General features: G+C 41.6%; 1 protein-coding gene across 12 annotated transcripts in view; it reads left to right on the plus strand.

Moving 5' to 3' along the window:
• Positions 1–26,066, plus strand: part of CSGALNACT1 (chondroitin sulfate N-acetylgalactosaminyltransferase 1) — a 348,572-nt gene that overhangs the window by 147,754 nt on the left and 174,752 nt on the right. For 8 of the 12 annotated variants that reach the window (XM_087418625.1, XM_087418623.1, XM_087418628.1 and 5 more), the window contains exon 2: positions 9,687–9,780. The gene's annotated coding sequence lies outside the window, so the exon portion shown is untranslated. Of the gene's footprint in view, positions 1–3,245; positions 3,311–9,252; positions 9,387–9,686; positions 9,781–26,066 lie in introns of those variants that run through there. The other 4 variants (XM_087418621.1, XM_087418632.1, XM_087418627.1 and 1 more) reach the window with 3 other exon arrangements.

A 26,066-nucleotide genomic window follows, 5' to 3' on the forward strand; every position in this document is an offset into this window, starting at 1 on the left:
TTTTTTTTCCCTAGTTTTGTTTCTCTACTCAATAACTTTTATAGCTTTATTGAAGTATAACTGATGTACAATAAGCTCACGTATTTAAAGTATACAGTTTGATTAGTTTTGATATACAGATGAAACCATCACCATAATCAAGACTGAACATATACATTACCAGGAAAGTTTTTATGTGCCCTTGGTAATCCCACAATCCTATCCCTTCTGGTCCCTTCTGGCCCCTCTCAACCCCTCACTGCCATCCCCAGGCAAACACTGATCTGCTAGAATTTTATACAAATGGAATCATATAATATGTTTTCTTTTTGTCTGGCTTCTTTCACTCAGCATAATTATCATTTATGTTAGTATGTGTACCAATAGTTAATTCCTTGTTATTTCTGAGTACTCCAATTGTTTTTCTTTGTTCACTCTTTACCCCTGTCTTGCTTAACTGGCCATGGTATGGAATGAAAACAAATTTTAATGATTTTAAAATATTTATTGATTAAATGTCTGTGCTTCATGTTCTTATACTCCATTTCATTGTTATCCAGTATACATAGTAAATAGCATACAGCAGTTGTAGGTTCCCTGAGAGTAACACCCATTTACATTCTGTATACATATTTTAAAAAATGAATGTCTATAAGCAATATTACTATTTATTTATTTGAACATTGAGATTAAAATTTTCTCCTATCTCCTTGGCTCTCAATATTAAAAAAGCATCCTTCCATCGGCCTAACCCAATGAATTGATTGAATAAATTCAATTATATAAATATTTACACATAGTTTTCATTTTCATGGTGAAATATTTATTCTGTTAATGTTATAGTCGTGTTTTGAAAATGTGGACAGTATGTTCTCAATTTCCTTGCAGCTGGAGCATAACATGAAATAAACTAAAAAATTGGTAAAGCAAAAGTAATACATTTGCAAGACAATACGAGATCCTTTGGGAGCAAGTCCATTTTTTGTAATGACTTTTCACCAACATCATAATATCTCTCAACCATTCACATTCCTGCATCTGGGAAGGAAGAAGATAAAAATTACCATTCAAAACTCCCTTTCAAGTTTGGTGCAAGATTTAATTTCTTCATCTGTCACAGTGTCGTGAGCCCTATGAATACTATAGATCAAGCCTCAGCACCAGAAGTGCAGAGACTTGGCAGTGCAGAGGGTAGAATTTAGCAAGAGGGAATGGTAAAGAAGCCAGAGAAAACAAACCTTACCCATTCTGCATCTCAAACTCGTGTGCTGGGTGGTTGTCCTGACTGCTCTCCTTGCCTGAGAAGGCTTGGAATGCAGCAGTTTAAACACTGAGCCCAGAATGGAGATGTATGTACTGAGCTTAAGATGCTACAAGGATTCCAGTAGCAGCTAGATTTTTATGTAGAACGATAAAAAGTCAGTGCGGTTTCTGTACTGGAAGGTGACTTGGAGATTATCTGGCTCAAACTTTTATTTTGAGGTGACTAGCTCAAGGTCACACAATAACTGAATGGCAGAACTGGGACTAGCCCTGGGGTTTCTGAACCATAAGCTCATGCCCTGTCAGTGTTGCTGCTTCTGTTCTGCCGGGGCTGGTTCCTTGGTGTGTAAGGTGTTGGCATGTATGATTTGTTCTCGTTGAGCTGCCCCATGTGGGAGGCCCTGTTGCCTGGGACATTGCATCCTTGATGAGCTATTCTTCTTGAGCATTGTCTTCTTTGGCGGTGAGTTTACTTTGCTGAATGGAGAGTTGTGCTTGCCTGACTTTACTAGCCAACTATGTGAGAGGTGACATTTGGTTAATGGACAAACCCATGGTTTTGATTGTCAAATTACCCATTATCAACTAGTCTGGTAAAATATTTATTTATACTCGGGAAGGCCATAACTTTAAGTCTTACAAGAGCTTGAATTTTTTTTGCAGCGTTATTTCATTTATTTATTTTTTATTATCTAAGTTGCAGTTGTACAGCTATATTATAATTTGACATCTGTATACACTACAAAGTACTCACCACCACAAGTCTGGTTACCGTCTATCACCATACAGTTGACCCCTTCACTCATTTTGCCCACTTCTCAACCCCTTTCCCCTCTGGTAAACACTAATCTGTTCTCTATCTATGAGTTTGTTTCTGTTTTATTTTGTTTTTTTAGATTCTACATATGAGTGAAATCATACAGTATTTATCTTTCTCTGTCTGACTTATTTCACTTAGCCTAATACCCTCAAGGTTCATCCATGTTGTTACAAATGGCAAGATTTCATTCTTTTTTATGGCTGAGTAATATTCCATTGTGTAGGGCTGGCTCCGTGGCTTAGCGGTTAAGTGCGCGCGCTCTGATGCTGGCGGCCCGGGTTCGGATCCCGGGCGCGCCCCGAGGCACCACTTCTCCGTCCAACCCGGGGCCGAGTCCCACGTACAGCAACTAGAAGGATGTGGACCTATGATGTACAACTATCTACTGGGGCTTTGGGGGGAAAAAAATGAATAAATAAAATCTTAAAAAAAAAAAAAAAAAATATTCCATTGTGTATATATACCACATCTTCTTTATCTATTAATCCATCAGTGGACACTTAGGTTGTTTACAAGTCTTGGCTATTGTAAATAGTGCTGCAGTGAACTTAGGGGTGCATATATCTGTTTGAAATAGTGTTTTGGTGTTCTTCAGATAGATACTCAGAAGTGGAATTGCTGGATTTTTGGTAGTTCTATTCTTAGTTTTTTGAGGAATCTCCATGCTGTTTTCCACAGTGGTTGCACTACTTTACATTCCCACCAGCAGTGTACGAGGTGTCCCTTTTCTCCACATCTTCTCCAACACTTGTTATTTTTTGTTTTTTTGATAATAGCCATTCTGACAGATGTGAGATGGTATTTTATTTGATTTGCATTTCCCTAATAATTATTGATGTTGAATATCTTTTCATGTGCCTATTGGCCATCTGAATGTCTTCTTTGGAAAAATGTCTATTCAGAACTTCTGCCCATTTTGAAATCAGGTTGTTTGTTGTTTTGTTGGTGAGTTGTATGAGTTCTTTACATATTTTGGGTATTAACCCTTTGCTGGATGTATGATTTGCAAATATCTCCTCCCATTCAGGAAGTTGCCTTTTCGTTTTGATGATGGTTTCCTTTGCTGTGCAGAAGCATTTTAATTAATTAATTAATTAATTTGGAAGATTGGTCCTGAACTAACATCTGCTGCCAATTTTCCTCTTTTTCTTTTTTCTCCCCAGAGCCCCAGTAGATGGTTTATATCCCAGCTGTAGGTTCTTCTAGTTCTTCTATGTGGGACACTGCCTCAGCATGGCTTGATGAGTGGTGAGTAGGTCTGCGCCCAGGATCCGAACCGGCAAACCCCAGGCCGCCGAAGCGGAACATGGGAACCCAACCGCTATGCCACTGGGCTGGCCCCCAGAAGCATTTTAATTTGATATAATCCCATTTGTTTATTTTTGTTTTTGTTTCCCTTGCTTTGAGAGTCTGATCCACAAAGACATCGCCAAGACAAATGTCAAGGAGCTTACAGCCTATATTTTCTTCTAGGAGTTTTATGGTTTCAGGTCTTACATTCAAGTCTTTAATCCATTTTGAGTTAATTTTTGTGTATGCTGTAAGATAGTGGTCTAGTTCCATTCTTTTGCATGTGGCTGTCCAGTTTTCCCAACACCATCTATTGAAGAGACTTTCCTTTCTCCATTATATGTTCTTGGTTCCTTTGTTGTAGATTAATTGACCTTATATGTGTGGGTTTATTTCTGGAGGAGCTCATACTTTTTAAAGCTCCTCTTTCCTAGTCTTAGCATCTAAGTCTAAATGCTGTCCTGCATCTTTGTCATTTGTCTGTGCAGCTGCCATCTGTAACATACCTTCTTAGAGATAGGGGTTCTTAATGGGGGTGGGGAGGCAACAGATGAAGATCATCCTCCTTCACTGAGAATCACTGACTTAGTCCAATACCTTTATTCTACAGATCTGGAAACAGAGACTAGGAAGTTATGGACTTGTCTAAAGTCTCACAGTAACGCATTTAAGATGATGTCTTAGTCAGCCTGGGCTGCTATAACAAAATACCATAAACTGGATGGCTTGTCAACAACAGGCATTTATTTCTCACAGTTCTGGAGGCTGAAAGTTCAAGAAGATCATGGTGTCAGCATGGTTGGGTTCTGGTGAGGACCCTCTGTCGGGTTGCAGACAGCTGACTTTTCATGTCCTCACATGGCGAAAAAAGAGCTAGCTAGCTCTCTGGCCTCTTCTTATAAGGGCACTAATCCCACTCTTGAGGGCTTCACCCTCATGGCCTAATCACCTCCCATAGGCCCCACCTCCAAATACTATCACGTTGGGATTAGAATTTCAACATAGGAATTTTGGGGGGCACAAGCATTCAGTCCACAACAGATGAAAACCCAAATCTCTGGTTCTGCACAGGATTAAGTGTAGCAGATCTTTCTGAAACACTGTTCATGCCTCACTTGCATCTGTGATGGTATCTAGCACGTGCCAAGCAGCTGCAATATCTGACAGGAGCAGGGCTGGTCCAGAAGAATGTACTGGGAGAGAGTGTCTAATAAAATGAACAATTGCATGTGAGTGTAACTGTGGCACTGCAGACAGTGTGCTGGAAAGTAGCTCTCTTTTATGAAGGTACATCAAGCGTCTGTCTCTATCTTAACCGATTTAGGAGAAAGATTGTGTTACTGGCCTCACAACCAAGGGCAAAATGATCAATTTAGTTTCTTTCCAAGATACTTGCTATAACTCTGATTCTCTCCAGTCCAATTAGTCCATCTTTCTTTATGCTCTAACAGCATATTATTTGTATCTCTATTTAGCATGTGAGTCATTTCCTTCTGCATCATGTTAGTAGTTGATAATGTGAAGATGGCTTAAACAGGGAACTCACAGGGACCCCACTGCCTAGCTTGGGAGACACTTAGGAAATCTTTGGAATATAAGGAAAATATTACTTGATACCCTGTAAGGTGTTAATAGACCCATACATTTTAAAAGAGGCTTCAAATAATTTAGCAACATAATTTTGTTCATAGTCTTGGTAATTCTGCTCATAGTATCTGAGATTATCCCCATTTATCAGAGTGAGAAATTGACGTGAAGAAAATGAGTGACCTATAAGAAAGAGATATCTTCTCATGTAGTCTGCTTCTGTACACACTAGACCAGGACACAGAGATCCTGTTTTTCATTTCACAGAGTAACAAAGAGCAACATTTTAGGGGAAGAACTCATGACTTTTAAGTCAGTTGGGCCCTAACACATACTATTTTCAGTAAAATTATTTCATGTGGAAGGAATGTGGTCAAGAATATAGTAACAAGCGATTTGTAATGTGTAGCATCCAAGGGCATTTTCTTTTCTGAAACATAATCTTGAGAAAGATAATTTTAGAATTTGGCTGCACAGTTCCTGACCCTACCCCTGCTCTGTCTTCCAGTACCATAACGTCGAGGACTCTTGGTTTATACAAATAAAAGCCTTATCATTAAGATTGAAAAACATGTATGTTATTATCCACATATGCACAATGAAGATCTCACCAGGCAGCTTTACTTTTTATTTATTTATGTTTTTTGTGAGAAGATCAGCCCTGAGCCGACATCTGCCAATCCTCCTCTTTTTGCTGAGGCAGACTGGCCCTGGGCTAACATCCCTGCTCATCTTCCTCCACTTTATGTGGGACGCCGCCACAGCATAGCTTGACAAGCCGTGCGTCAGTGCACGCCCGGGATCCGAACCCTGGGCCGCCATAGCGGAGCGTGAGCACTTACCCGCTATGCCACCGGGCTGGATCCCCACCAGGCAGCTTTAGTTGGCAGACACATATCTAGTCTCTGCCATATCTTGGTGCTTTCCATTTGTTATTTTAGGCATGCCAATGATGAAAGGGTTTGTTAGTCTTCCCTTCTTTTTCACATTTCAGGATCAATGTGTCTGACACATACATGGTTTAGATGGACTATAGATTTAGAGATTGACATTTACGAAGATGAAGAAGCCTTGGGACTTAAGGCACATGGATGAGTATGGTCCCACCACTGGAACTAATTGTGTTTTTGAAGTTCTTTGGAAATGAAAATGCTAGGAACTTTTACTTATTAGTTGTACATTGAATAGAATGAGTTCCTACATTGTTAAAATAGTATTGATCTCAGTGTATTCATTTTCAACTGCTCTTTTCAATAGTTGATTTTTGGTAGTCTTCATTTAGCATGATTAAAAGCTGACTTATTTATGGAGTACTGCTAATGGATGTATGTCAAACTCTCTGACATACAAACTCTCTGACATACAAACTCTCTGACTAGGGGGGTGGGGCAGGGCAGACTTCCCAACCATTAGAATCCCAACTGGGAAATTTCCAAAACCCAAGTATGTGATTTTTCCGTGGAATATTCTCCCAGCCACTCTCATGCGCATCCTGCTGTCTCTTGTCCACTTTTTACTGTAACTAAAACTCGTGAAGCCACAGAAGCTCCTCCATAATCCTCACTCTCTATGCCAAACTACTGAGAACACCTGGGGCATCAGATGCCAGGAGAGGGGCCCTCAGACCTGGATACAAGTATTTAGATGGAGGGATGTCGTTGAGAACTATTTTCTGAATTGGACAAAGCAAGGTACTATATCTACTCTATATACCTGTCATTGCTTTCCTGGATTTAACTTTTATTTTTAGCACATTCTTATTGTTTCTTTGATACTCAGGAAGTCTTGGTCAAGAGTGTGCGTTTGTCACTATGATTTCTTAGGAAGGACGAGGGATTCGGGAGATTGGGGAGGGACTACGTTCTCAAGGCCTCAATGGCAGCCTTGGGATGCTGGCAGCATATCTGCCAGGGTACCGCTTGAATGCAGTATCAGTCCCGTAAGCCCCATACTCTGTTAGGGAACCATACATGAGGGCTAGTATGTGCGGTTAAGACAGTGTTGCATAATAGAAAAAGTAAAGGCTTGCTTTCCTTTATTTTTTTAGAGCTTCAGTTTTGAAGGTAGAAAAGTCCTGGCTTTACCATGTACTAGTTGGGGAAGTTTCTTAACACCTTCGAGCCTCCTTGTCCCCATTTGTAAAGTGAGACTCTTAATGTATATATTCGTAGCATTGTCGTGGGTGTTGAGTAAGTTCATCTGTGATGCAGCTGGCACACTGTGCGGCACGAGGTGGGTGTCAGTTACGTTCCTTCTCTTTCTTCTCATAGGGGATGTGCCCAGTTGAATGCACCCACGTCTCCCTAGCATACCTGTGTTCACCTTCAGTAATTTTCCATGGTGCTAATTCTCCTTCTACCCTGACCTCTAAGGGAGTCTTGTCAGTGGTTCTGCCTTCCTGTCTCTTTCCTTTTTCATTACTAGCTTGAGATGACTACCTTCTTGGGGAACATGATATTTGGAACTGCTAACGAGACAATATACTTCCCAGAGCCAAGGACCAGAGTTTTAATGAGTTCCTTACTAGGAAGAGAGGAAGGAGCCCAGCCATCTTGTGACTCTTAACCTGCAGTTGGCACTTTGAGGCTGGATGAATGTGGCCTACTGTGTGTAGATGGAAAAACTGTGAACATTTCTCTTCAAGTTGCTGGAGTGAGAAGTACAAATGAGATTATTTATGATCGTGTGGAGATATGAGCTATTTATTATTTCATTATTAAAACAAGTGTGGTTTTGAATGATGTGGATTTTTCCCCTTTTTATTTAGATGGCAAAGAATATCTGTTAAGGATATCAATAAAGACCATGTCAGTGATTTAGCTTCCAAAGCTGCCCCCTGCATGCTAACAGACGGAAAAGGAAATTTAAGTGGTTGAGAATGAGAATGTGAGGTTGGTAGCCAAATTATAAACTCATTTCAGCGCTTGGCCTGCAGGCTCTGGAGTAACGTTATGTGTTGTCAAGGATGGAAAACAGCTCAGATTCAGGTCCAAGTGATTATTCCACTTTGGCGTTGCTGCCTTGCTGCCAACTGCAATTCCATTTAGACATAGATTAATTAGCCAGGCAGAGAGGAAGTGGGTTGTGAGCGCAGAGCCAAGAGAGGAGCCATGGTCCAGATTGCAGTGGAGGGCACCGCGGTGGGCCTGGGGGTCGGCCCAAGCCGGCCCCGCGCGCTGGGACCTTGCAGTGAACTGGGAGAATGAGCGGGTGCAGATGGGCTCCAGACTTCTATAGTAACACACCTCACACTTCCATCGACTTTGGTAATGTCAACGCCTCAGAGGAAACCTTCAAACTCAGTGAAGAAAGAGACAAAAATGTGACCTCAGCTTCAGTCTCCAGGAGGCTGTCCCCATGGAGAAGGGACTTGGGGCCTGCAGACCTGGGTGGCTCATCAGTCTTTCCTTTGACCTGGTCTAACCGTTCTGGACGTTTTTTATTCTTGCATGAAAACGGAAAGAATAGTAATTATTATTTTTTTGTGTGAGGAAGATCAGCCCTGAGCTAACATCCATGCTAATCCTCCTCTTTTTGCTGAGGAAGACTGGCCCTGTGCTAACATCTGCGGAGGAGCTAACTTCCTCCACTTTATGTGGGACGCCGCCACAGCATGGCCTGACAGGTGGTGCATCGGTGAGCATCCGGATCCGGGTGCGAACCCAGGCCGCCAGCAGCAGAGCGCGCCCACTTAACCACTAGGCCATAGGGCCGGCCCCAAGAATAGTAATTTTTATTTTTTGTTATTACTTGAATTATAAAGACAGAGGAGATGAAATCATGACAACTGCGTTAACTGAAGACAGCATTATTAACACTTTACAGGAGGGCTTGATCCCTTTCCACAATATTTTCCCTGCCTTTGCTTCCCGAGTGTTGTGCTTGGACCTCCTTTCCATCTGCTTCATCTTCGCTGACACCTCCGTGTCCTCCAGCGGCATTCCTTAAGGGCAGGGATGGCGCGGGGCCGTGGCTGTGCCCGCCGTGCCTCCCTCGGCTCGCTCGGAAGGCAGGGGCGGGCGCGGCGGGCGGCGGGGCTGGGCGGTGTCCCGGGGCGCGCACGCTCGCCCACCTCCCCGGCCGCGCCGGCGGGCGCCCCAGCAGCCTCGTGCGCCCAGCCCCGCGCCCTGCGAGCCCGGCCGGCGGCGCTGCGGGCCGGGGACGCGGCAGAGCCGGGCTTTCCTGGCGGCCTCCGCCCCCTCCAGGCGTGTGGACCCTTTCCTTCCCTCGGGGAAAACTTCCAGGAGGATTTGCTGTTTCTTAACATTTCTTGCACGCAACCATTGCGGGGGGGGCGGGGGGGCGGGTGGCTCTGAGCACAGCCCTCTCAGAGGGGGGCGGCACTGTCCCTCCTGGAAGCGCGGCGACTCCGCCGCCGAGCGAGCGTCCGAGGCGAGGAGCGAGTTAGGACGCGGCGCGTGGGCGGCGGGCGCGGTTCTCCTGTGAGGTTTGCTTCTTTTTGGTTCTTTTTCAAGTGAATGTGACCCTCCTTTTGCTTTTACACACACTTCTACATGGCTTTCACCAGTTGTTTTAACCTTGATTGTGTATGTGTGTGTGTGTTAACAAGTATTTTGTATTTTACCCGTTAAAATAGGGAGGAGAAAATATCCTGCTTTTTGGGGCAGTACTTTGGATGAATTGTGTTTCATATCCTAAATGATTTAAAATTCTACCATTTTGTAATACCTACATTTAAGATGTGGAAATTCACAGGGGCCTCCTGTTTTATTTTTTTATATTTTAGATTCGTTTCCATTTTGAAGAGAGAAGCCCAGGTATTTTTGCCCAGCGGAGGAATGATGTAGCTCCATCCTAACCTTCTTTTCTTATACTTCCAGGTGAGTGAGTCTGTTAATCGTAAATTACTTAAGAAAAGGACTTGGTATGGTCTGAGTTGTATTCCTTATCCTGGCTATGTCTGGAATGTGTTAAATTTCATTTTACTTTCAATAGTTTGATTAATAACAAATTATTAGTTTAAGATAAGAGTACTTTTTCAAAGTAACACAGTTACTTGGCTGCTTTGAACCCGTTATTCACTTTGTAAGCCTGCTATCTACATTTAACTTGGCCATCTTCTTCAGAATTTCTCTCTTCTCAAAGTGGCAAATGACTTAAACCAATAATGTAGTTAGAAGAACTCATAATTCTTTCTTAAAAAATGTTCACTTGAATAGGAACATTTGTTCTTTTTTTGTAACAGAATGTTAAGCTTTCTCAAATATTTAACCCATAATCAAATGGGCACCTTAATTTTGACCATGCTGTAAAATCATTATTTAAATAAAAAGGCATAGGAAATTGAAGAATGGCCTTCCTTTCTGACTTATAACATCTTAGGGGTGTACTTTCTAGAACTCCTGGAGAATAGTACCCTAATGGATTAGATGGTTGGTTTTAGTCTGGGAACCAAAGTAAATCTCTGGAAGGTTGATTTAGTTCTGCTCTTATAACCAGTAATTTTGATTTTCTCTGCAATAAGATATTTTGTTACATCTGGCAAGACTAAACTTTTAAAAAAACCAAGAACCTTAGGGACGTCATTAATATTGAAATGCAACAGTATGTAATGGGAAGTTGTATGTATGGTTTCTATCTTTAGCGGAGCAAACCTTTTTTAGTTTTCCCTAGAAATGATTCGGTAGACATAAAAGTGAAAATAGGTAAGCTGTGCTCCATATTTACATATCTTCAAGAAGCTCCCTTTGCCCTTCCTCTTCATGTAACAAATTTCTATAGAGGTTTTGATCGTGATTTTGTATTTTTTGTTTTTACTTTCGTAATACTGATTAAGATAAAAGAGTGGAAGTCAAAACATTTGGTTTTGCATTAATGAACTGCTTTCTACTAAAACAATAGAGTATGAGGAGTTTAAAAGGGATTGGGCCGGCCCGGTGGCTTAGCGGTTAAGGGCGCGCACTCCGCTACGGGCGGCCCGGGTTTGGATCCCGGGCGCACACCGAGGCACCGCTTCTCCGGCCGTGCTGAGGCCGTGTCCCACATACAGCAACTAGAAGGACGTGCAACTATGATGTACGACTATCTACTGGGGCTTTGGGGGGGAAAAAAAAAGGAGGAGGATTGGCAATAGATGTTAGCTCAGAGCCAGTCTTCCTCAGCAAAAAAAGAGGAGGATTAGCATGGATGTTAGCTCAGGGCTGATCCTCCTCACAAAAAAAAAAAAAAAAGGGATTGTATCTGAGTTACTAATAACAGAAAAATAAAAACAACCTTGACCAAAAGTTAGTAATACAAACAAAAATAATCAAAGAAGAATTCTTCACAAATTCTTTTCTGAGTAGAAAGTCAAGTGGCTAAGAGGCCTAAGTGATTCAGGGCCAACTTGAGGGGCATTTGGAATTGTTCTTATCTTAGGTCTTGTGATGTTTAATGTTTTTGAGAATGACTTGGATGATGTAGAAGAGAACAATGTTATTAGAACACCATGTAGACCATAATTACTAAAACCTTGAGATAATAATAGAAAAGAGGCCAGAGTAAACTTTACAAAATAGAGAAGCCATCAAAATCTGGTATGATCCACTTGGGCAAATGCAAAGTTGTGGGACGTTACTACTGTAATATGAAGCTGTTGGAGTAGCAGAAGGGCGGAGCCGCACCTCTCGGGCTGGGTTTCAGTGGCAGTCACAGTGCTGTGGATCCCTGTGCAGTGACACGGGATGTTGCCAGGGAGCTGAGCTCCGCCTGGCAGGACTAGCTTGGGAAAGCCAGTTTTCCAGGAGCCTCTCCTTATGGACAGAGTCTTTTGTAGACTCAGGGTGTGGACCTTCAGCAGCCGACCTTCACCAGACCTGCAAGAAACAAACATATAAATTGGGAAAAGAGTGACTGGGTTGTTTTCTCCCTGTGGTAGGCAGATACGCCACACTAGTGCGTGGTGATCGTGGAGTGCAAGCAAGGACAGTTAATGGTTTGATCCAAGTATTTAATAGCATTAGGCCGTAAAAGGTTTGCAGTGGGGCTAGCCTGGTGTCCTACACACGTCCTTCATAGAGCCCGTTCCCCTCCGTTCCTTCTCAGTGAATTGCTGCTCACCATGTTTTTACCCTCACCCTGGGCCCTGTTGATGTATTTCCTGTCTCTCACTACACATTTCCACACATCCTTTATTCCTTTCTTCCTGTCCAGGGAAAGGTGTGTTGCTGTCTTGCAGCACCCCCCTCCTCCAACCGTGCTCCTGGTCACACCCTCTCTGTTCTCCCACCTCCTGCCCCTCTCCTGCCTGTCCCTCCCCAACTCATGTGACTGCTTGAAGCTGGATTGCTCTCCACACTCTTCCTTCTACCTGCATACTTTCTTCCTCCCCCAGCCCCGACCCCCCGTCCAGGGAACTTGTACTCGTCCTTCAGCAGCAGTCCCTGCCGTGGGGCATTCCTGTACAGGCCTCTCCAACACTTAGAGACAGCTCCTGGCACCCGTGAGGCACTGAAGAAAGGAATGAGTGGGTGGAGAAGTGGATAGAGGGATGTCCCCGACCCAAAGGTGCCACCTCTTACCCCCCTGGCCCCTCCCACATTCTCTGTACTGCACATGTCATTGCGTTATCGTTCCTGTTTGCACGAGGGTCTCCTGAGCAGAGCCAGACCTTTCTGTTCTCGTTTCTCAGGTCTGGTTAGTTCCTTGTGTAGTGTCTGGGCAACAGAAACTGTTTGTAGACAAATAACCTTTAGGTCGTTTGCAGTTCTACGAGCTCATGAAATGCGGGTACCAGCTAACATAGAATGGTAGCTGATTCAATCTTGTTTTGGAAGTAAATACTGATATAAAACTATAATGTAGTAACTCGTCAAATTGCTCATATTTGAAAAACCAGAGAACTGAGTAGAGCAGTTTGCATTTTATAAAGTGGCCTTTTGGACATGTTTTAGAGTTTTAAAATATTTCCATTTAATGCAATGAAGTGTGACATAAAGACCGTAAGCTTTTAATGAGTGTCAGGTTTTGCTGCTACAGTTTTACTTTATACTCCTGAGCAACAGTTTGTTTTCAGCAGATGAGGCTGCGCCAGGCATGCGCCAGGAGATTCACACGGGCACTGGAATGGGTATCCAGTGGTGCCTGCCTCCTAGGGGGTTTTCATTTCTTCCTATTGATTGACACTTAATTAGGCCTTGTTTTTTGTCTTTTCTATTCTGTTTTGGGGCTCTGCTTATTGAGATTCCCTTTTCCTCGAGTTAGTTTCTCACCTCCGAGCCTGCACTTCGGCCTCTCGCCTCTTGTTCTGCTGTCCCCTCTCTGCAGTGCCTTCTCCTCCCTCTGTGCCCTCCTGACTCTTCCTGCTCCAGGACTCAGCTCTGGAAAGCCTTTCCAGACCCCCGGCCTAGGTGGGGCTGGGCCATTGTACCTCTCTCTCTCGCCTTGTGTTCCCCTTTGTCTACAGTTGTGACCTGTTAGATGTCTGCCCTTTGGCCATCACTGCCCTCAGAGGAGCCACTGTCTCTGCCTTTTCAGCATCTAACACATGTCTGTTCATATTCATATTCACAAGCAAATGTTTGAGTGAATTTCTCGTATCTAAAAACCCTCATCACGACCTAGCGATGTCTGTTGTAATTTGCTGAGCGCTTCCCGAGGTACCTATCTTTCCTCTACCTTCTTCTTTCTTTCTATCGTGTATTTTCTGTGCTGCTACCATGGAGGTGAGGGAGTTGAACCCAGGTGGTCTGACTCCAGCACCAGTGCCTGCCTAGTTAAAGAAATTTTAAAAAGTAAGTCAGTGAAGGTTGGAAGCAACCCAAGTGTCCATCGACAGATGAATGGATAAACAAAACATGGTATATACATGGAATGAAATATTATTCTACCTTAAAAAGGAAGGAAATTCTGACACATGCTACAACATAGGTGAACCTTGAGGACATTATACTAAGTGAAATAAAGCCAGTCACAAAAGGACAAAATACTGTATGCTTCCACTTATATGAGGTATCTAGAGTAGTCATATTCATAAAGACAGAAAGTAGCATGGTGGTTGCCAGGGGCAGAGGGGAGGAGAGAACGGAGTGTAGTTTAATTGGTGTAGAGTAAGACTTCTCCTGGACATTCCCAAACATTCAAAGAAGACTTAATACCTATCCTTCTCAAACTCTTCCAAAACATTGAGGAGGGGGGGAAGCTCCCTAACTCATTCTACGAAGCTGACATTACCCTGATACCAAAACCAGACAAGGACAACACAAAAAAAGAAAATTACAGGCCAATATCACTGATGAACATCGATGCGAAAATCCTCAACAAAATACTAGCAAATCGCATACAACAATACGTTAAAAAGATTATACACCATGATCAAGTGGGATTTATTCCAGGTATGCAGGGATGGTTTAACATTCGCAAATCAATCAACGTAATACACCACATTAATAAAATGAAGAACAAAAATCACATGATCATCTCAATAGATGCAGAGAAAGCATTTGACAAGATACAGCATCCATTTATGATAAAAACTCTGAATAAAATGGGTATAGAAGGAAAGTACCTCAACATAATAAAGACCATATATGAGAAACCCACAGCTAATATCATCCTCAATGGTGAAAAACTGAAAGCTATCCCTCTAAGAACAGGAACCAGACAAGGATGCCCACTGTCACCACTCCTATTTAACACAGTACTGGAAGTCCTAGCCAGAGCAATCAGGCAAGAGAAAGAAATAAAAGGGATCCAAATCGGAAAGGAAGAAGTGAAACTGTCACTATTTGCAGATGACATGATTTTATATATAGAAAACCCTAAAGAATCCACCAGAAAACTTTTAGAAGTAATAAACGAATATGGTAAAGTTGCAGGATACAAAATCAACATACAAAAATCAGTTGCATTTCTGTACACTAACAACGAAGTAGCAGAAAGAGAAATTAAGAATACCATCCCATTTACAATTGCAACAAAAAGAATAAAATACCTAGGAATAAACTTAACCAAAGAGGTGAAAGATCTGTACACCAAAAACTATAAAACATTTCTGAAAGAAATTGAAGAAGACACAAAGAAATGGAAAGATATTCCGTGCTCTTGGATTGGAAGAATTAACATAGTTAAGATGTCCATACTTCCTAAAGCCATCTATAGATTCAATGCAATCCCTATCAAAGTTCCAACAACATTTTTCACAGAAATAGAACAAAGAATCCTACAATTTATATGGAACAACAAAAGACCCGAATAGCTAAAGGAATCCTGAGAAAAAAGAACAAAGCTGGAGGTATCACACTCCCTGATTTCAAAATATACTACAAAGCTATAGTAACCAAAACAGCATGGTACTGGCACAAAAACAGACACACAGATCAATGGAATAGAATTGAAAGCCCAGAAATAAACCCACACATCTATGGACAGCTAATCTTTGACAAAGGAGCCAAGAACATACAATGGGGAAAAGAAAGTCTCTTCAACAAATGGTGTTGGGAAAACTGGATAGCCATATGCAAAAAAATGAAAGTAGACTCTTACCTTACACCATACACAAAAATTAACTCGAAATGGATTAAAGACTTGAATGTAAGACCTGAAACTGTGAAAGTTCTAGAAGAAAACATAGGCAGTACGCTCTTCGACATCAGTCTTAGCAACATCTTTTCAAACACCACATCTGACCGGGCAAGAGAAACAATAGAAAAAATAAACAAATGGGACTACATCAAACTAAAAAGCTTCTGCACAGCAAAGGAAACCATCAACAAAACGAAAAGACAACCTAACAATTGGGAGAAGATATTTGCAAACCATACATCTGATAAGGGCTTAATCTCCAAAATATATAAAGAACTCATGCATCTCAACAACAAAAAAACTACCAACCCAATTAAAAAATGGGCAAAAGACCTGAACAGACATTTCTCCAAAGAAGATATACAGATGGCCAACAGACACATGAAAAGATGTTCAAAATCACTAACTATCAGGGAAATGCAAATCAAAACTACAATGAGATATCACCTCACGCCCATCAGAATGGCTATAATTAACAAGACAGGAAAGAACATGTGTTGGAGAGGTTGTGGAAAGAAGGGAACTCTCATACACTGCTGCTGGGAGTGCAAACTGGTGCAGCCACTATGGAAAACAGTATGGAGATTCCTCAAAAAATCAAAGATAGAACTACCATATGATCCAGCTATTCCACTGTTGGATATTTATCCAAAGAACTTGAAAACACCAATTTGCAAAGGTACGTGCACCCCTGTGTTCATTGCAGCCTTATTCACGATAGCCAAGACTTGGAAGCAACCTAAGTGCCCATCAAGGGATGAATGGATAAAAAAGCTGTGGTATATATACACAATGGAATACTACTCAGCCATAAGAAACGATGAAATCCAGCCATTTGTGACAACATGGATGGACATTGAGGGCATGATGCAAAGTGAAATAAGTCAGAGGGAGAAGGTCAAATACCGTATGATTTCCTTCATTAAGTAGTAGATAATAACAACAATAAACAAACACATAGGGACAGAGATTGGATTGGTGGTTACCAGAGGGGAAGGGGGGAGGGAGGAGGGTGAAAGGGATAATTGGGTACATGTGTGTGGTGATGGGTTGTAATTAGTATTTTGGTGGTGAACATGATGTAATCTATGCAGAAATAGAAGTACAATGATGTACACCTGAAATTTTTACAATGTTATAAACCAATGTTACTGCAATAAACAAAAAATTAAAAAAAAAATAAATAAACAGTAAACTCACAAAAAAAAAAAATTGGTGTAGAGTTTCAATTAGCAAGATGAAAAATTTCTGGAGATTGGTTGCACAACAATGTGAATGTTTTTAATACCACTGAACTGTCTACTTAAAAATAGTTAAGATGGTAAATTTTATGTTATGTGTATTTTATCATAATTAAAAATAACAAAAAGTAAGTCAAAGACCTTAATTTAAAAAAGATAATCCTTTAAAAGTAAAAAAAAAAACAAAAGAAATTTATTTTGATTTGGGGACTTTTCCTTCGTTGAGCTTTATTTTTCATTTACTTGGATTTTTAAATCACTTTTTATTTAAAAATATATCATGTAATAAAAACAAACTGTATTTACATTGATAAGACCTTTGGAATTTAATTTTAGACCTTCTTATTCCTTTTCTTACTGTTGCCTATATTTGCAGTTAAAATCTGATTCAAAATTACCCACTTCCTCACCTGTTTTTCTTCAATAAAGATAATAGGATTTTATTGCTCATCCAGAAATACTTGTATGACACTTAAACAGTTCCTTCTATGATTAAGAGCAGAAATGTTTGTTCTGTCACACACAGAGGGCATGGCAGTCTCCAGGGTTTGATCTGATTGCTTATAAGGAGCCAGCTCCTTCGTTCGGTTTTTTTTCCCCATCACACTAGAGGACCTTTCATGTGGAAAATCGTGACTCTACAACTGTAAATAACACTGGTGCTTGAAAGAGCACAATTTCAAAATGTTCAGCTGACACTTAGGAAGCAGTTCTCTTTTTACTCAAAAGTTCCGACCCACTATGTAATGTCTTTCCTGAAGAATTTTAAACGAACCTTGAATTCCATCAGCCTTAGGGACATGTGTGCTGAGAAGGGAAGATGAGGATCTGATGGAGCTGTGGGTAAAGGTTTGAAGGAAAAGTGGGGATGAAAGTTAGATATGGAGAGTGGGCAAAAGAAAGAATTGTAACCTTCTAGAAACTTCCAGCTCAATTGTTACTTAGATTTTTTTAACATTACAAACATGATCCTACAGTCAAGGCCACCAGAAAAAACAAAATTCATCTCCACTACTGGGAAACTATCTAATCCAAGTTGATACTTAAATTTTTTTTCTGAAAGTCTTCACAAACATATGGCAGTTAGAAATATTAGTGTTTACACCTAAATGTCTTAATAAAGAGTTGCATATTTTCAACTCAATAAGCATAGTGAGACTTACTAGATGTTAGACTTTAAATGCACTTTGTGGTTACCAAGTGCCAATTCTTGGATTGGAATCCAGTCTCTGGTGAAGGTGTCAGTCATCTGCAGAGAAATGAGAAAAGTGAGGTGATATTTGCAAAGAGCTAGTATTCACTTTAAAGGAATAACTTTTACTTTGAGGTTCTGGTCTTTTTAATTATGTAATAAAGTTTAAAGTATCTATTCTTTTAGAATATAATGATAGTTAATATTTAAAATTCTATTTCTTGGCAAAGTAAAATGTTGGATATTATTTAGGATTCTTGGTTTCAAGAAAAGAAATCAACTAGGCTAACTTAAACAGGAAGGGGACCTATTGGAAGGAGTGCCCACAGAATTGATAGGAGAATCCAAATCTCCTTTATAACAAAAGCTTGCAGCCAGGGCTACTTGTATCATTAGATGTGTTTTCAAAATTTAGAAAACATGTGAATAGCCAACCTTGTCCCAAGTCTGTGGGATACGTCAAGGAATAGAGGTCTTGATAGGGGGAAAAAAGATTAAATTAAATACTATAATGTGATTTATAACATTTGACTTTTATGATATTTTTTTCAGCAAAGTGAAATAAAATGCTTACCTGTAGCCTCGGAAAATTGTCTTGGTTGGAGTCACGCCCTGAAGTTGGGATGAGAACTGTCCCTTGGTGTGGCTCAGCTGATTGCCTGTGGGCTGGTTGTTTGTGTTGTGTGATCACCTAACTTTTCATCCCCTGAAGTCCTCATTGTGTGTTTCGATCTCTTTGTCATTGTTCATCTCTCTGTAACTTGATACAGGGCGTTTTAACTCTTCTTTCTAGTACTTAGAAAGGCAGGTTATGGACATCAGATGTGGCCTGACTTCTCTCCAGTACTTGGCACTTTGACCACCGTCCTTGAGACTCACTTCCCTTGGCTTATATAACATGATAATAAGCTCTTCTAGTTTTTTCCTTACTTCCTGGGCTGTGCCTGCATAGTCCTCTTTCCCATCCCTTATGTACTGATGTTCCCTTAGCATTCCATGCTCTCACCCTCTATCATCTCCTCTCACCCTCTATCATCTGTGTAGTTTCTTCTGGTCTAAATGGCGAACTTGCATCCATTTGCAGCTGACTCCCAAATTTGCTCCCCCTGCCCACTCCACTGTCCAGCACCGCAGACCCCCAGCCATCTCTACCGCATATGCCACCAGCACCCCCACTCGTCATGGCCCCAGCTGAGCTCTCACCTCCTTCCACCCAGTTACCCAAGCCAGAAATCCAGAAGGCATCCCTGACTTCCTTACTTTCATTCACTGAGTGCCATCATCTTGCCCACCCCTTCTTCTCCAGTTTGCCCGCCTCCCTCTTCTCCACCGTCTTGGTGTCAGCTCAGCCTACTGCTCTCCTTAATTTGTCTCCTTGCCCCACTACCCGCCACCCTGCCGTAACAGTGGCCTTTCTAAAATGCGTCTTTGCTCGTGTTGCTCCTGGTTCAGAATTTACTAGGGAAATTCCAGCACCTCCAGGGTAACCCGTGTTCTGGTGTGCCAACCATACCGAACCCCATGTGGCTCCCTGGCATGACCCTCCCTCCCTGGGGGCCAGGGCCTTTGCTGTTTCCTCTCCCTGGGATGTCATCCCAAGCTCATTGGCTGGGCAAGTTCCTACTCCTTCTCCACCATCTCGATTCGGTGGTCCCTTCTTCCAGGCCCCTTTTCCCTAGGCTGACTTGCAGGTTAACTCTCCACTTATGGCACTTACTAAATGGTGTGACTGCCATTCGAGTTTCTTGCCTTTCTTTCCTGTTAACTAGCCTGTGGTTTCTTGAGGCTCCTGGCCCTACTGGGACAACGTCTCAGCCTCGGTGCCTAGCACCATGCCTGGCACATAGGTGCTGACGGACGTTTACTGGATAAGTGAGTGTGAGTGTGAGTGAGTGGACCTCCTGCTGTTCTGATGAGGAAGGTGGTGAAATGTATGGCACAGGATCTGAGCCTTCAATTAATTTAAACGGTATCTTTCTTCTCACCTCTTTGGCTTTCTATACCTTCCCCCTCAAGCAAGGTCTCTCATTTTTTCCTAAATTAAATCATGGCAGAAACTTAGGACAAAAAAGTATATGAATGAAAGAAAATAATTAACTTGGAGAAAGAGTCAGAGGTGCATCAGAAAAAAACCTCTTGGTTATCCTATTTACTACACTTTGGATTTCTTGTTACCACTTGTTTCATTTTGATTTGGGGACCAAAAACAGAAATACACAGCCACCAATGTGGTAACTTGCAGTCTGCACGTTGGTGTCTTCCTAAAATGTATTCAGATTATTTTCTTCCGTGTAGAAGCAGAGTAAAGGAGTTACGTAGGCATTCCGTTTCCGCTGAATTTCTTCTTTAGTTTAGGGCACACGTGGTTATGACCACGGCCTCGCTCCCCTCCTGTTGTTGGGCAGTTTGATGTTGGGACCATTGCTGGGCTGTTTCTAGATGAGAGGCAGTTGTCTTCACAAGGGCTCTGGAATGAGGATTGGAACCCCAGCGCCATTCCTCATGAGCAGTGGGAGCTGGTGTTACTTAACCCATCTGCACTTTGCTTTCTTCATCTGGAAAATGGAACGGATAGTACCTGTTAGAGTTGTTGTAAGGATTGAGATTACTGTTTGTGAAGTACCTGGCACATAGTAGGTATACAATAAATCATTTTCAATATTAACTAACATGATATAAACTTTTACCTTATTCTAAAATGGAAAAAAAAATCTCTGATCAGTGCTTTTTCTCTTTTCCTTTTCTAACTTACATAATTGAAAGAATTCAATTAATGAATTAAATAGACGTTAGCTTAGATGTCAGCCATTGCTAGATGCTGGAGATTTAGGGAGGAATGTTGGACAGTCCTTGCCCTCGAGGAGCAGCCTAGAGGGAGGGACAGGTAAGGAATGAACAGTTTCAGCACAAGGTTGAGAAAGGTCATGAGACAGATGGGCTTGGGGAGCAGGAAGAGGGGCCTCTCACCCAGCCTGGGAGGATAGACTATAAGAATCAGTCCCAAAAAGTGATGCTTGAGCAGAAGTCTTGGCAGATGTTTAAGCATTAGCTAGGCAGACTCAGCAGATCTACAGCAGCCCCCGTGTCCTTTTCTCTGTCCTGGGCCTTGTGCTTGTTTAATGAAGAGGAGAACCATCCTCCCTGGCGTTATTCATATCCTGTAAAGAAATCCATGGACTCTTACAACAACAAACCGTAGTGCTTTAAGTCTGGCTCTGGGGCTGGGGGTTACCAGCATGGGAAGGGTCTGTTAGAATTTGAAGCCAACAGTGTGGTCCTTGGGCCATTGCAGTCAAGTCTTCTGGGATCTTGAGAACAATCCAGATCCGTAGGCTCCACTCAGACCTACAGGATCAGAATCATTTGGGAGATTCAGTTGTTGTGGCTCTGCCCACAGGAGTACCACAGAGTAACGCTGACTGCACCTCCAGGTTGGTGAACCTCAGCAGCCGGGGCCCCTGAAGGAGATGTAGTCTTCTTCGTTCTGGGCTTGGCGTCTTCGGTTCTTTTCACTGTTCTTGCACATCGTGCATTCTGCAACCTTCAGTAGGCTGATGACTAGAGACCTTCTTTTTGTGTGCTTTCGTATCATCACTCTATTGATTTGTAGTGAACTTCATGTCATTAAGACCCATTTTTTTTCTTTTTGTTTTTTTTTATTGCAGTAACATTGGTTTATAACATTATATAAATTTCAGGTATACATCATTATATTTTGATTTCTGTATAGATTACATCATGTTCACCACCCAAGACTAATTACAATCGATCACCACACACATAAGACCACGTATTTTTGATATATATGCATTCTTTTTCTTCAGCTTTATTGAGGTATAATTGACAAATAAAGTCATAAGATATTTGAAGTATACAACGTAATGATACATATATTCTTTAGCTGTGGGGCAGGTATCCTGTTTAGTTACTTAAACAGTTGTTTTCTTGTGCCTAAATGTGGCACAGTACTTACCTTTTGGAAAATAATTGATTTGGAAATAATTTCAAATTATGGAAAAGTCACAAAAATAAGAATAATACAGAGAACACTCGTATACCCTTGACCCAGATTGACCTTTTGTTAATATTTTGCACCATTTGCTTTTTATTTGTGCCCTTTCTCTCTCTCTCTATATATAGTGTACATAAATAAAAATTAATATACCTCATTTTTTGTGAGCCATTTGAGAATAAGTTTATACATCACAGCCCTTTACTCCTAAATAGTTCAGTGTGTATTTTCGAAGAATAAGGATATTCTCTAAAGTAACAACAGTGCAGGTATCAGTCAGTAAATTTAAGGTTTATTTAAATTTATCTAATGTACTGTCTGTGTTCCAGTTTTGTAAATGGACCTACTAGTGTCTTTTATAACTTCTCCCCTCCAGTACAGGGATCCGTTCTGCGTGTGGTAGTTATGTCTCTAGGTTCCTTTAATCTGAACCGTTTTGATAGCCTTTCTTTGTCTTTTTGGAAAATACAATCTTTTTTCTTTTAAAGACTATTCCTCATTTTGGATTAGACGAGTGATCTCATGATTGGATTCGGGCTCTGCGTCCCCATCAAGTATGCTGTCAGGAGGCACAAGGTTTCCCCCTGCCTCTCGTTGGCGAGACTGATTTTGATGACCCAGGCAATGTGATGTTCCATTTCTTCACTGTACGGTCACTATTTTTCTCCTGGCAACTAATAAGAAATACGTTACTTTTATCCCTTTTGTTTTGATACCTATCAGTCAATTATTTGCCTCTAATGAAATTGGCATTTGTAAAGCCTGCTCTTTACAGTTCAGGTGTTTGGCTAATGCTGAGGCTGCCACCTGATCTTTATTTTGTGGCGAGCCTCAGTTGGATGGATTGAAGATTGATGGATATAAGGCCTGAAAGGGAACTGAAGTAACGCATAGATTTTTTGCAGAATGCTTATGTTTGGCAGCATGACGAACTGTTCTGCAGAGCCCACACTCCTAAGTTCATAATGAAGAGCTACAGCCCAGTGACAACACAAACATGTGCCTTCAGGTTATGGGCTGTGTTTACTATATGTATCCATTCTTCCTCCCATATTTGAACCCTCCAGAAACAAAGGTGGCAGTGGCCATACAATGTGGGGAGCTGATGACCTGGTGGTCCTGACCCTTCTGCAGGGGCCCCTGCAGCTGTTGCTGTCACGGTGGTTGCTCGAGGAGGTGGCCCAGGAGCTGATCCACATATCTGCTCTTTGAAAAAGAACCTTTCCGATTCTCTGCCCTGTTTTGGAGACTGACCAAGAAGTTTAGGTCAGAGGTTTGACTTTCTGGTGGTGCCATTAGTGTCTCATGAATTTTTCCAACACCCCTTGACTAAAACAAATGGCTAACAATTTTTTTCCTTAAGTAGTTAGGTCCCCTAGCTAATGAGTATTTATGTCCTAACAACTTAGTAGCTGTTTGAAAAAATAATACAGTAAATTGAAAGAAAAATAATAGTTTTATCTCATTCTTAACCACAGTTACTTAATAATGGGATGTGTGCATCTCTTGGGTGCTGCAGAGCTTCTCAAACTTTGGAATCAGATTGGACACCGCCACTTCATTTTGTATAGCAGTTGCTTTTTTTTTTTTTTTTTTTTTTTGTGAGGAGGACCAGCCCTGAGCTAACATCCATGCCAATCCTCCTCTTTTTGCTGAGGAAGACCGGCCCTGAGCTAACATCTGTGCCCACCTTCCTCCACTTTATATGGGATGCCGCCCCAGCATGGCTTGCCAAGCGGCGCATCAGTGTGCGCCCGGGATCCCAACCTGGGTCTCCAGCAGCGGGGCGTGCACACTTAACGGCTACACCACAGGGCTGGCCCCTGTGGCAGTTGCTTTTTGTCACGGAAACTGCTAAAAGTGTAGTTTCCCAAAGATATGATAATCATCAAAAGGAATGTGGCTCAATCTGATGTTGCAAGCATGAACTACCTTGAGCTAGGAGTTTGCATGATGTCCAACAAATGTTTAGTATTGCAGTTGGCTGGAAAATTTCAAATATTCCGAATCACAGCTGTGAATTCCCTTCAGAACCCTGGGATGCCTCAGTGCACGGTTTGGGAACCTTCAATTTAGGTATAAGATAATCTTTCTGGGGATGTTTTGTAATCTTTCTGGTAGCTTTTAGCTACCCAAATATGTGCCTTAAGGGCAAATTAAGGGTTAAATAACTGTAAGGAGCAAGATTATAATTTTACCACACACGGACAGGAGGCAGGATGACATTTCAACCTAATTGGCAAAAGATGAAAATTCCTTCTTTCATATGATATGTGTCACGTAGAGAGGCCTGATTTTTACCTCTTGGACAGTATTGCATTATACCCCGCTTGCCAGTGAATGAAAGAATAGCTGTTTAATTACGTTGTTTGATAAAATTTTCTTACTTAACCTTTTTGGTTTGGTTCACGTTATTCTCCCTACAAGCTGCTTATTTTCTATGGATTAATGATTTGCTTGTAAAATACATTAGCATTATCCACTTCAGGCTGTGGAAGAATGCTATAAATCTTCTCAAAACCAGGGTTGTAATAAGATTTATATCTTTGCGTAATAAGATACAATAGCTGTGAAAATTAGCTAGATACTAGTGGAAATTAAATCTAGTTGACATAATTTTAATTTTATATATTTGGGCTTCAGCTATGAAAAGACTTTCCTGGTGGGAATCGGGATATTTCGAAAATCTAGGTAGCTTTAGAATGATAATCAGAGGCTACCCAGTCTGAGAACTTCCCAGTAGAGGATCTTGGCAGACGGCTTTCCCACGAAAGGCACCTCCACTGCCCTTCCTGGAATATTCCAAGTGAATGGAAATCAGAGAGTGTATCATCCTAGACAGTCCTTAAAAGAATGGACTGGCATAGTGTCTCGAAAAGGGTCCTAAACCGTGTGTAGCAAATCTTGGTCCTGCTCCCAGCTCAGCGTCCACAATCTGCGTGACCTGGGCTGGGCTCGTCCTGTGACCCACAGGATATTTAGTATTCCCGGGACCGCTCAGTCACTGTGTCCACCCCCAACGTCTCTAAACACCCCTCCACTGCTGTGCTTGAGTCAGACTCAAATCCAGTCCTCATTTAACAGATGAGGAAACTGAAGCCCAGAGAAATAAAGGGATCATCTAAGGTCATATGTACAAGTGCAGCTAGGATCCCACTCGTTTGGGATTCATGCCACATACAGAGCTGCCAAAGTCATTTCTTTGAGCTCTAACTTTTCAAGATCTGTGTGATCAAAGGCAGATAGGAGTTATAACAGTGAATAAACCTTGGAAGAAAATGGAAATGACAAAAATCCAGTTAATTTGCTAAATATTGGGATTCTTCGATCTAGAATAAAAACTTCATGGGGGCAAGGATTTTGATCTCTTATTCACTGCTGTATTTCCAACCCCTGGATTACTGCCTGGTAAGTAGGAGACCTCAGCCAACTTGTAGACTGAGTGCGTGGGCACACTGTGTTTGTGGGTAGTGTGTATGGGTAATATTTATACTTAGGTGATCAGTATTCTGGTAGGACATGAGTGACTAGATTCTTTTTAAGTTTGCTTGGATGAACTTTATTTCACTTTACTCAGAATCAAATAATAATCTACAGGAATAATAATAATGTCTGTGATGAGTTCTCCCTGGCTACAGTATGATATTGAGGGTAGTATTGTGATATTAACATCTTTGTCTTCACCAACTGAGTACCTGCCTATGGCTTTTTATTGTTGCATGTGTGTAATGCTGGTCACAAGGGGAGTACAAGTAAGAAACTGATCATAGCTGGAAGTCTACCGCTTGTGTTGAGAGTTTAAAATTCTGATTCCCCAAAAGGAAAACACAGAGAAGAGAGCTGTGCATTTTGATGGCTGTTGCATCATCTGACCCGAGGTTGGAAGGTACCTTCCTTGTAAGGATGTCTCTTGTAATGCAGGGGTGTGTATGCCCTTGCCACTGGCTCCTCGAATAACAGCGTATGGGGCTTCTACAGCATCATCTTGACAGAGGAAGGCAAAGACAGTGGATACCCTGGCAACTGTATCCCAGGAAATTTGGCGATATGTGCACAGTTTCATTTTTATTCACAACTTGGTAGCTATTCCTTTTTTTTATTACTTATGTTTGTTTATGTTGGGACCAAGTTAGAAAAGTGTTGAGTTGTTTAGAGTAGCAG

The sequence above is a fragment of the Ceratotherium simum genome, chromosome 28, assembly GCF_057802395.1.
Source record: "Ceratotherium simum simum isolate JZ-2026a chromosome 28, ASM5780239v1, whole genome shotgun sequence".
Classification (NCBI taxonomy): domain Eukaryota; kingdom Metazoa; phylum Chordata; class Mammalia; order Perissodactyla; family Rhinocerotidae; genus Ceratotherium; species Ceratotherium simum.